Raw genomic sequence first — 12,160 nt, 5'->3', positions numbered from 1 at the left:
CTTCCTCTTTGCAGCCATTAATCCGAGTGCAAACTCTCTCAATTCAGTGTTGGAAGCAGTCGCTCCTATCCACTCCTACCAGGGAGGGGAGCCCCAAGTATTTGTCAGTGAGCGATTCGGTGACAATATTCAGCAGGTTGCATACCTCTTGTCTGTCCCCCCTATCTGTCTAAGGGTCCTTGGTAAAACTCTCTTCATTGACGGCAGTACGTGGGTATCCATCTTATCTACGGTTTGCGGGTCATCCACATGACCAAAACAAAGGGTACAAAAGCAGTGAAACCGATATATCTGTTGAAGGCGATCCCACCGGTCCTATTTATTAAGTTGCAATGGCAAGTATCTTTGGACCCCAAAGAGTTGTATAAGTTGGAAAATGGAGATTTGCCTGTGGCATTGGCCTTTGGGCAGCTAGCTATTGCATTTGAAGGCTCCACAGAAAGAACCCGTATGTACTATTACGACAGGTGGCTTCGAATCCAGTTTGTTAGTCGTTTGCATCTCGATTAACAAAAATAAGCTTGAATCCCTCCATTCATATTATCAAACCACTCATTTTTGATCTAGAGGAGTTAAACGTATAAGTGGATACTGTGCTGGCAAAAACCTATCTAGTATTATACTATGGAGTTATTATAGTCTTGGTCTAGGAGACTATATATTGAACGTAGATAGGTTATATATTCTTTAGTACTAGAGTATATTTACTGCTATGACTGTATATTGGCCCTTTTGAGTAAGACTGAAGAAGATCTTCTGAGAATTGACAGTTTTCGTATGGAAGATAGAAAACATATATGGGACACTCTAGAGAAGCATCTCCCATTTGATCCTAAATTGAGCTAGGAGTTGTTTTCGGGCATACTCAAAAAAAGGGTTATTATACACCCCAACCCCATCCATTGGAAAAAAGAAGGTAGCACCGAAGAAAGGAAAGAGCGATATGGTGGTTTTTGTTGTTCCCGCGAAGCGAAGGTCATTCGCTTGGCGAATGAAGTGGATCAACATCTTTTTGGCTCGGGCCAAACACTTTTTCTCGCTGGTGGAGCTTTCTAACAAAAAGCGATGCGAAAGCGTATTCTCTTATCTAAGCTTCTTCCCTTCGCTCGCCCCATCGTAGATGGTTCAGTCACACCCGGTGCCATGAAATGATTGAGAACTAGGACGGGGTCGAAATGCATTTTATTCTTAGTATTAAAAAAGTATTGCATGACCGAATAATTCAAGGAGGGGCGCACAGCGGGGAGGGTCCTTTTTAGTAGATGACTCGTCGGGACGTCAGAGCGGGACTTGTTTGGTAAAAATAACTTGATTCTATTCCTTTTTAGTTAGGAGGCGGCATTTCCCATAAGGAAAGGTATGTCATTTACAACCCCGGCGTATTGAGGCCGCTTGAAGGCCCCGCTCACCCGAAGTGATTTATCAAAATTCTTCTTTCTCGATGGTGATCAGTCATGGTATCCATAACGTTGCATCTTTTTCGCCCAAATACGGATTTTGTTTTGCTTCTCCCGGTCGATCGACTCGACTCTTTTCCCTATATTGTAGCTGGATAAGCTAGATACCAAAACTTTGATAAAGATTGAGGCAACCCATTTGAGGAAGAACCGGACGGACCCCTGTGGAGATGGCATAAACAATCCTTTGACGAACTTTCTGGGAATTATGGAATTTGAATGGATTGAGTACATCAAGATGAAGAAATTAACGTAATAAGCGATATTCTCAAAAGATTCGGTCATGCCAGAAACCTCAGTGTGCATGGCACTAAAAAAGGGTACAAAGAACCTAAGATGCAAGTAATGGCTGAATAGCCGGGGAAAGAAATGTTCTACATATATCAACAGATAGGGGAGTAACAAAAGAAGATCCAGTGCTGGTTCTTAAGAAAGGTCAAGGGTATATAGAGAATTCTTGTTATGTTATGTGCAATTTGAACATAAATCTTCTCCCTATCAAACTCAATCTTCCGATGCTTTGCAAACCCTTGGATTGGCAACCAGTAGAGAGGGGATCTGATCCTGATACATTATCGGATCTGATAGGAGGTTACTTATGCAAACCCACGGGGGATATCTAGAATCACTTTCGGCTATTAACTTCCCATGACTTAAATCACTTCTATATAAAGTTACATAAAGAAGAATACGAGCAGATGTGTGATATTTTGAATGGGCTTCAGTCTCAAGCGTTTGAAATAAACAAAAGGCTCTTGAGATTTCTGGAAAAGAATCATCAATATTTAGTTGAGTGTGGGCTTCTTTTACCAAATGCTCTGGCTCGCGTGAATCCGACAGAAGCCTCAATCCATTATGGCTCGGACCCTCTTAGCAGCTGGATCCTTCGGGAAGCCATAGTAGGGATTACGTCAGTACATTCTTAGGCGAGCAGTAGGTTATATCACCCCTATTTTGTTTTTGACCTTCAGTCTTTTTTAGGCATGGGACCAAACCAAGGTTGATCGAAGTTGAACATTCCTATGGAACTCCCCTTCAGACGACTTCTCTGCGCTTGCCCAGCACCTTTCATTTTATGGACCAGGACCAATTTCACCTCAGACCATGGTCAAGTCATAACTGACTGGATAACGTTCTCTCAAGGACCTGCAAAACTCTCTAATGCGGATGATCAAACGTTGCTTCAGATGTGTATGAGAAGGAAGCGTCTCACAGGACTCTTAGATAGAAACCAGCATAGTCTATGAATTAGCATGAACAGTTTATTGAACTTGGTTGCACTCGTAAAGTGAGCGTGAAGAGAGTTGCGAAAGAAGCCCACGGAACGGAGCGGTTATTTTTCTTGACTAGCAAGTGGACAGGCTCAGATGGCGTAGCTGATGTGTCATGCTAGGTATCTTTTATTGGCCAAGTCAGGCAGGATAGTCAAGTAAGAAAATAGACCATAAGCCATCCTTTATCTTTTTTTTCTAAGAAAAGAACAATAAATAGCTCATAGTTTCCTTGTAACTGCCCTAAGAGTTGTTCTTCTATCATCAACGAGAGTTTACTTTGCTGTCAATGCAGGCAATAATAGATAGATTTCTGCGCCCGGTTCCTGATCAAGTGTTGGAAAAACCGGAATATGATGCTTTCTACTTCAGCAGTAGGGTTGGCCTGAAGCCAGCCCATAGAATAGATACGGGCGTGTTCTACATAGGAGTTCTTGTAGAACATGTTCCAATCAAACCTCTTTCCCTTCGTCTCCGGTTTTCAATACGAAACAAGTGTCATCCTCTTCTCCCATTGTTTGGATGGAATACCCACATGGAGCTGACCTTCACTTTTCAGAGACAGGGGCAAGCCGATAATTTGTAGCCTCCCTGGTTGTTTTCTGGAAATTTCAGTAGAAGTGAAGCCCTGTAGGAGCTCCCTAAGGACTCTAGCTAAGACCTTTTTGAGACCCTGGGTGACTCGCGTGGACTTATCCCCTCTCGGTAAGCCGAAGACCATATCATCTGCGTAGCGTGCATAATAGAAGACTACGGCCCCATCCTCTTGGACCATTACCCTTTCAAGCTTGGCATCCAATATATGGAGATAGCAGTGAATGAGGACAGGTTCAATCGGGCTTCCGAGCGGTATTCCTCGCTTCTGGCACATGTAACTCTTACCTTTTTTATCTATGTGTGGTTTTCATGAAAACCTATTTTATCAACCTATGGACTCCTTTCAATGACAGAGTCTTTGGAGCAAATTGGTTCAGGATTCTAAGGTTAGAAAAGAGTTACCACTCAAGGGAGGAACAGGATATGTGGAAGGCTATCCAGGTGGCTCAAGACTGACCGGTATACCTGGTCCAGTCTATATTGAGCCATATTCATCAATTCGTCAGGAAATTTGGCCTCACACAATGTATCCCTGTTCCACCAGACGCTTAATCAACCCTGGAACACAAGAGAACCCTTCTTATCAAAGAGAATTGCGTATTAAACAGATGAGAGAAATAGCCCTAAATATGTGCATCGAGTACGCTTTCTTTCGTGGTGTTCAGGATCCCATGCTTTGTAGTTCACGCATGGCTTTCTCTAATGAAGATAATGCCGAATTAAAGACCTTAAACGGTTGCCCTAACTTTTTCTATTAGCTCATCTTGTCCGTAGTGATATTTTGGAGAAGGAGCAATTACCGGAGTGAGAAAGGTAGAAAGAAGCAATCACGAAAGCCAGTGCTAGTTGTGGCTTTTTGTACTAATCTTGTTTGTTCGGTAGCTCGCATCAGCGGCTTTAAAAGGAATAGAAAACGAGGCTTTTTCCACCACATCAGGGGTGGGCATTACGCTCAAGCAGGGGAAGTCAATTTGACTACTTCTCGAGAACCTGTTTGAACAAGAAGAAGTAGCATCGCTCCAGCGGGGCTGATGATTACCTATACGTGATGATTTTCAATCCACAGCTCATTTTCTTGAATATGTGACAAGCCTTGCAAATTGTTATAATATGTATCAAATTAGTGGTCCGCATAACCCAATATTTGAAAATTATGGAGGTGCAGGCCCAAGTACTTCGAATCATCAACAAGAAATCCAAGAAAGAACAGCGAAGGAAAAACGTGACAAGAAAAGTGTTTTCTCGACTCGAGATGTTAGAAGGTGCTAAATCAATTGGTGCCGGAGCTGCTACAATTGCTTTAGCCGGAGCTGCTGTCGGTATTGGAAACGTCCTCAGTTCTTTGATTCATCCCGGCGCATGAAATCCATCATTGGCTAAACAATCATTTGGTTATGCCATTTTGGGCTTTGCTCTCACCGAAGCTATTGCATTGTTTGCCCCAATGATGGCCTTTATGATCTCATCCGTTTTCCAATCGCATAAAAAGTCATGAGATCAAAAAATAAATGTGAGAATGTAGTTAATGATGTAAAAAAAGCCAATATCTCGTTCTCTTGTTCTTAAATCATGAATTGGATGATGTGCGTTCCATCAAGTATGAACATATTGCATTTTTTGCTATGCAATTTCAGTATCGGATCGACGTCCATTTATTTCTGTGTCCTCATCCGCGTGTATGTCTGTGTTAGATAGGCTCTGGAAGGCCTTACTTTCTATTGCTCTCTTATTGGTGGATTTCCTCCGCTTAATTTCAAAATTTACTCAGCCTTTTGAGTACTAGGATCCCCCCCTTATCCTAGCAGATCGGTACCTAGACCATATCCTTGGGCAGCTCGGATGTATCTGAAGGCCTCAATTTGAGCATCTGACCACTGGAATGATTCTTTTTTTAGACAGTCATGAAGTGGCCTAGAATTTATCCCATAATTCTTGAAAAATCTTCTTTTTCTGCAGCCATACCAAGAAAACTCCTCAACTGAGTGATAGTCTTAGGTGCTGGCCATTCTTTCATGGCAACTATTTTGTGGGGGTCTGTAGATAGACCCTATCCTTAGATAACATGCCCTAAATACTCCACTTGAGGGACAGGAAAACTGCATTTGCTAATCTTAGAGGAAATGTCTGGCATGAAAGTCAATTACTTGAAGAGTGATATTTTTGTTGGAAATATGCCCTAGAGGCAATAATAAAAGTATTATTATATTTCATTGTTCATGATAATTGTCTTTTATTCATGCTATAACTGTATTATCCGGAAATCGTAATACACGTGTGAATACTTAGACCACAATATGTCCCTGGTAAGCATCTAGTTGACCAGCTTGTTGTGATCAACAGATAGTCATGGTTTCCTGACTATGGACATTGGATGTCGTTGATAACGGGATCACATCATTAGGAGAATGATGTGATGGACAAGACCCAATCCTAAGCATAGCATAAAAGATCGTGTAGTTCGTATTGCTAGAGCTTTGTCAATGTCAAGTATCTCTTCCTTAGACCATGAGATCGTGTAACTCCCGGATACCATAGAAGTGCCTTGGGTGTATCAAACGTCACAACGTAACTGGGTGACTATAAAGGTGCATTACAGGTATCTCCGAAAGTAGCTGTTGGGTTGACACGGATCGAGACTGGGATTTGTCACTCCGTATGACGGAGAGGTATCTCTGGGCCCACTCGGTAATGCATCATCATATTGAGCTCAAAGTGACCAAGGTGTTGGACACGGGATCATGCATTACGGTACGAGTAAAGTGACTTGCCGGTAACGAGACTGAACAAGGTATTGGGATACCGACGATCGAGTCTCGGGCAAGTAACGTACCGATTGACAAAGGGAATTGCATACAGGGTTTGATCGAATCCTCGACATCGTGGTTCATCCGATGACAACATCGAGGAGCATGTGGGAGCCATCATGGGTATCCAGATCCCGCTGTTGGTTATTGACTGAGAGCGTCTCGGTCATGTCTGCATGTCTCCCGAACCCGTAGGGTCTACACATTTAAGGTTCGGTGACGCTAGGGTTATGAAGATATGTATATGCAGAAACCCGAATGTTGTTCAGAGTCCCGGATGAGATCCCGGACGTCACAAGGAGTTCCGGAATGGTCCGGAGGTAAAGAATTATATATAGGAAGTGCTATTTCGGGCATCGGGACAAGTTTCGGGGTTATCGGTATTGTACCGGGACCACCGGAAGGGTCCCGGGGGTCCACCGGGTGGGGCCACCTGTCCCGGGGGTCCACATGGGCTGTAGGGGATGCGCCTTGGCCTTCATGGGCCAAGGGCACCAGCCCCTATAGGCCCATGCGCCTAGGGTTTCCCCCTAGGAGGAGTCCTAGTGGTGGAAGGCACCCCTAGGTGCCTTGGGGGGGAGGGAAACCTCCCCTAGGCCGCCGCCCCCCCTAGTAGATCTCATCTACTAGGGCCGGCGCCCCCCCTGGCACCCCTATATATAGTGGGGGAGAGGAGGGACTTCACACACCAGCCCCTGGCGCCTCCATCTCCCCCCGTTACGTCTCTCCCTCGTAGTCTCGGCGAAGCCCTGCTGCTGTGACGCCCTGCATCCACCACCACGCCGTCGTGCTGCTGGATCTTCATCAACCTCTCCTTCCCCCTTGCTGGATCAAGAAGGAGGAGACGTCTCCCGTCCCGTACGTGTGTTGAACGCGGAGGTGACGTCCGTTCGGCGCTGGTCATCGGTGATTTGGATCACGTCGAGTACGACTACATCATCACCTTGCAAGCTTCCGCACGCGATCTACAAGTGGTATGTAGATGCAAACTCTCTCCCTTGACTCGTTGCTTAGATGAACTCATAGATGGATCTTGGTGAAACCGTAGGAAAAATTTTAATTTTCTGCAATGTTCCCTAACAGTGGCATCATGAGCTAGGTCTATGCGTAGTTCTCTTTGCACGAGTAGAACACAATTTTGTTGTGGGCGTGGATTTTGTCATCTTACTTGCCTCTACTAGTCTTTTCTTGCTCAACGGTATTGTGGGATGAAGCGGCCCGGACCAACCTTACACGTACGCTTACGTGAGACCGGTTCCACCGACTGACATGCACAAGTTGCATAAGGTGGCTGGCGGGTGTCTATCTCTCCCACCTTAGTTGGAGCGGAATCGATGAACAGGGCCCTTATGAAGGGTAAATAGAAGTTGACAAAATCACGGTGTGGTGATTCGTAGGTAAGAAAACGTTCTTGCTAGAACCCAATTGCAGCCACGTAAAAGATGCAACAACAATTAGAGGACGTCTAACTTGTTTTTGCAGCGATTGATCATGTGATGTGATATGGCCAGAAGTTGTGATGAATGATGAATTGTGATGTATGAGATCATGTTCTTTGTAATAGGATTCACGACTTGCATGTCGATGAGTATGACAACCGGCAGGAGCCATAGGAGTTGTCATTATTTTTTTGTATGACCTGCGTGTCATTGAATAACGTCATGTAAACTACTTTACTTTATTGCTAAACGTTAGTCATAGAAGTAGAAGTAGTCGTTGGCGAGACAACTTCATGAAGACACGATGATGGAGATCATGATGATGGAGATCATGGTGTCAAGCCGGTGACAAGATGATCATGGAGCCCCGAAGATGAAGATCAATGGAGCTATATGATATTGGCCATATCATGTCACAACTATATAATTGCATGTGATGTTTATTATGTATTATGCATCTTGTTTACTTAGGACGACGGTAGTAAATAAGATGATCCCTTATAAAATTTCAAGAAGTGTTCTCCCCTAACTGTGCACCGTTGCTACAGTTCGTCGCTTCTAAGCACCACGTGATGATCGGGTGTGATGGATTCTTACGTTCACATACAACGGGTGTAAGACAGTTTTACACAGCGAAAACACTTAGGGTTAACTTGACGAGCCTAGCATGTGTAGACATGGCCTCGGAACACGGAGACCGAAAGGTCGAACACGAGTCGTATGGAAGATACGATCAACATGAGAATGTTCACCGACGATGACTAGTCCGTCTCACGTGATGATCGGACACGGGCTAGTCAACTCGGATCGTGTAAACACTTAGATGACTAGAGGGATGTCTAATCTAAGTGGGATTTCATAATTTGATTAGAACTTTATTATCATGACCTTAGTCTAAAACCTTTGCAAATATGTCTTGTAGATCAATGGCCAATGCTAATGTCAACATGAACTTCAACGCGTTCCTAGAGAAAACCAAGCTGAAAGATGATGGCAGCATTTATACGGACTGGGTCCGGAACCTGAGGATCATCCTCATAGCTGCCAGGAAACAATATGTCCTAGAAGGACCGCTAGGTGACGCTCCCGTCCCAGAGAACCAAGACATTATGAATGCTTGGCAGTCTCGTGCTGATGATTACTCCCTCGTTCAGTGCGGCATGCTTTACAGCTTAGAACCGGGGCTCCAAAAGCGTTTTGAGCACCACGGAGCATATGAGATGTTCGAAGAGCTGAAACTAGTTTTTCAAGCTCATGCCCGAGTCGAGAGATATGATGTCTCCGACAAGTTCTACAGTTGTAAGATGGAGGAAAATAGTTCTGTCAGTGAGCACATCCTGAAGATGTCTGGGTTGCACAACCGTATGACCCAGCTGAACATTAACCTCCCAGATGAGGCGGTCATTGACAGAATCCTCCAGTCGCTCCCACCAAGCTACAAGAGCTTTGTGATGAACTACAACATGCAGGGGATGGAAAAGACCATTCCTGAAGTGTTCTCGATGCTGAAGTCAGCAGAGGCTGAAATCAAGAAAGAACATCAAGTGTTGATGGTCAATAAGACCACTAAGTTCAAGAAGGGCAAGGGTAAGAAGAACTTCAAGAAGGACGGCAAAGATGTTGCCGCGCCTGGTAAGCCAGTTACCGGGAAGAAGTCAAAGAATGGACCCAAGCCTGAGACTGAGTGCTTTTATTGCAAGGGAAAGGGTCACTGGAAGCGGAACTGCCCCAAATACTTAGCGGATAAGAAGGCCGGCAACACCAAAGGTATATTTGATATACATGTGATTGATGTGTACCTTACCAGTAATCGTAGTAACTCCTGGGTATTTGATACCGGTGCCGTTGCTCATATTTGTAACTCACAGCAGGAGCTGCGGAATAAACGGAGACTGGCAAAGGACGAGGTGACGATGCGCGTCGGGAATGGTTCCAGAGTCGATGTGATCGCCGTCGGCACGCTGCCTCTACATTTACCTACGGGATTAGTTTTGAACCTTAATAATTGTTATTTAGTGCCAAGTTTGAGCATGAACATTGTATCAGGATCTCGTTTAATACGAGATGGCTACTCATTTAAGTCTGAGAATAATGGTTGTTCGATTTATATGAGAGATATGTTTTATGGTCATGCTCCGATGGTCGATGGTTTATTCTTAATGAATCTCGAGCGTAATATTACACATGTTCATAGTGTAGATGCCAAAAGATTTAAAGTTGATAACGATAGTCCCACATACTTGTGGCACTGCCGCCTTGGTCACATTGGTGTCAAGCGCATGAAGAAGCTCCATGCCGATGGACTTTTAGAGTCTCTTGATTATGAATCGTTTGACACGTGCGAACCATGCCTTTTGGGCAAAATGACCAAGACTCCGTTCTCCGGAACAATGGAGCGAGCAACCAACTTGTTGGAAATCATACATACCGATGTGTGCGGTCCAATGAGCGTTGAGGCTCGCGGAGGATATCGTTATGTTCTCACTCTCACAGATGACTTGAGTAGATATGGGTATGTCTACTTAATGAAACACAAGTCTGGGACCTTTGAAAAGTTCAAGGAATTTCAGAATGAGGTAGAGAATCAACGTGACCGAAAGATAAAATTCTTACGATCAGATCGTGGAGGAGAATACTTAAGTCACAAATTTGGTACACACTTAAGGAAATGTGGAATCGTTTCACAGCTCGCGCCGCCTGGAACACCTCAGCGAAACGGTGTGTCCGAACGTCGTAATTGCACTCTGTTGGATATGGTGCGGTCTATGATGTCTCTTACCGATTTACCGCTATCTTTTTGGGGATACGCTCTAGAGACAGCTACATTCACTTTAAATAGGGCACCGTCTAAATCCGTTGAGACGACACCGTATGAATTATGGTTTGGAAAGAAACCTAAGCCGTCGTTTCTAAAAGTTTGGGGATGCGATGCTTATGTCAAGAAACTTCAACCTGAAAAGCTTGAACCCAAGTCGGAAAATGCGTATTCATAGGATACCCTAAGGAAACTGTCGGGTATACCTTCTACTTAAGATTCGAAGGCAAGATCTTTGTAGCCAAGAACGGATGCTTTCTGGAAAAAGAGTTTCTCTCGAAAGAAGTAAGCGGGAGGAAAGTAGAACTCGATGAAGTACTACCTCTTGAGCAGGAAAGTGGCGCAGCGCAGGAAATCGTTCCTGTGATGCCCACACCAACTGAAGAGGAAAACAATGATGATGATCAAGGTACTTCGGATCAAGTTACTGCTGAACTTCGTAGGTCCACAAGGACACGTTCCGCACCAGAGTGGTACGGCAACCCTGTCCTGGAAATCATGTTGTTAGACAACAATGAACCTTCGAACTATGAAGAAGCAATGGCGAGCCCGGATTCCAACAAATGGCTTGAAGCCATGAAATCCGAGATAGAATCCATGTATGAAAACAAAGTATGGACTTTGACAGACTTGCCCGATGATCCGCGAGCGATAGAAAACAAATGGATCTTTAAGAAGAAGACGGACGCGGATGGTAATATTACCATCTATAAAGCTCGACTTGTCGCTAAGGGTTATCGACAGGTTCAAGGGATTGACTACGACGAGACATTCTCTCCCGTAGCGAAGCTAAAGTCCGTCCGAATCATGTTAGCAATTGCCGCATACTATGATTATGAGATATGGCAGATGGACGTCAAAACAGCATTCCTAAACGGGCATCTTAAGGAAGAACTGTATATGATGCAGCCGGAAGGTTTTGTCGATCCTCGGAACGCTAACAAAGTATGCAAGCTCCAGCGATCCATTTATGGACTGGTGCAAGCATCTCGGAGTTGGAACATTCGCTTTGATGAGATGATCAAAGCGTTTGGGTTTATGCAGACTTATGGAGAAGCCTGCGTTTACAAGAAAGTGAGTGGGAGCTCTGTAGCATTTCTCATATTATATGTAGATGACATACTCCTGATGGGAAATAATATAGAATTTCTGGACAGCATTAAGGCCTACTTGAATAAGTGTTTTTCAATGAAGGACCTTGGAGAAGCTGCTTATATATTAGCAAGATACCAAAGTAATCCCGGCAAGGAACACTGGACAGCGGTCAAGAATATCCTGAAGTACCTGAAAAGGACGAAGGACATGTTTCTCGTTTATGGAGGAGACGAAGAGCTCGTCGTAAAGGGTTACGTCGACGCTAGCTTCGACTCAGATCTGGATGACTCTAAGTCACAAACCGGATACGTGTATATGTTGAATGGTGGAGCAGTAAGCTGGTGCAGCTGCAAGCAGAGCGTCGTGGCGGGATCTACGTGTGAAGCGGAGTACATGGCAGCCTCGGAGGCAGCACATGAAGCGATTTGGGTGAAGGAGTTCATCACCGACCTAGGAGTCATAACCAATGCGTCGGGGCCGATCAAACTCTTCTGTGACAACACTGGAGCTATTGCCCTCGCCAAGGAGCCCAGGTTTCACAAGAAGACCAGGCACATCAAGCGTCGTTTCAACTCCATCCGTGAAAATGTTCAAGATGGAGACATAGAGATTTGCAAAGTGCACACGGATCTGAATGTCGCAGATCCGCTGACTAAACCTCTCTCGCGTGCAAAACATGATC

The 12,160-nt window shown here is 44.6% G+C and overlaps 1 pseudogene; it reads left to right on the top strand.

The window, feature by feature from the left end:
- Positions 1-4,405: 4,405 nt before the first annotated feature.
- On the top strand, positions 4,406-4,820 carry LOC119367721 (annotated as a pseudogene).
- The last annotated feature ends 7,340 nt before the right edge of the window (positions 4,821-12,160 follow it).

Source organism: Triticum dicoccoides, chromosome 2B (assembly GCF_002162155.2).
Source record: "Triticum dicoccoides isolate Atlit2015 ecotype Zavitan chromosome 2B, WEW_v2.0, whole genome shotgun sequence".
NCBI lineage: Eukaryota > Viridiplantae > Streptophyta > Magnoliopsida > Poales > Poaceae > Triticum > Triticum dicoccoides.
This window is presented reverse-complemented; position numbering and strand designations above follow the sequence as displayed.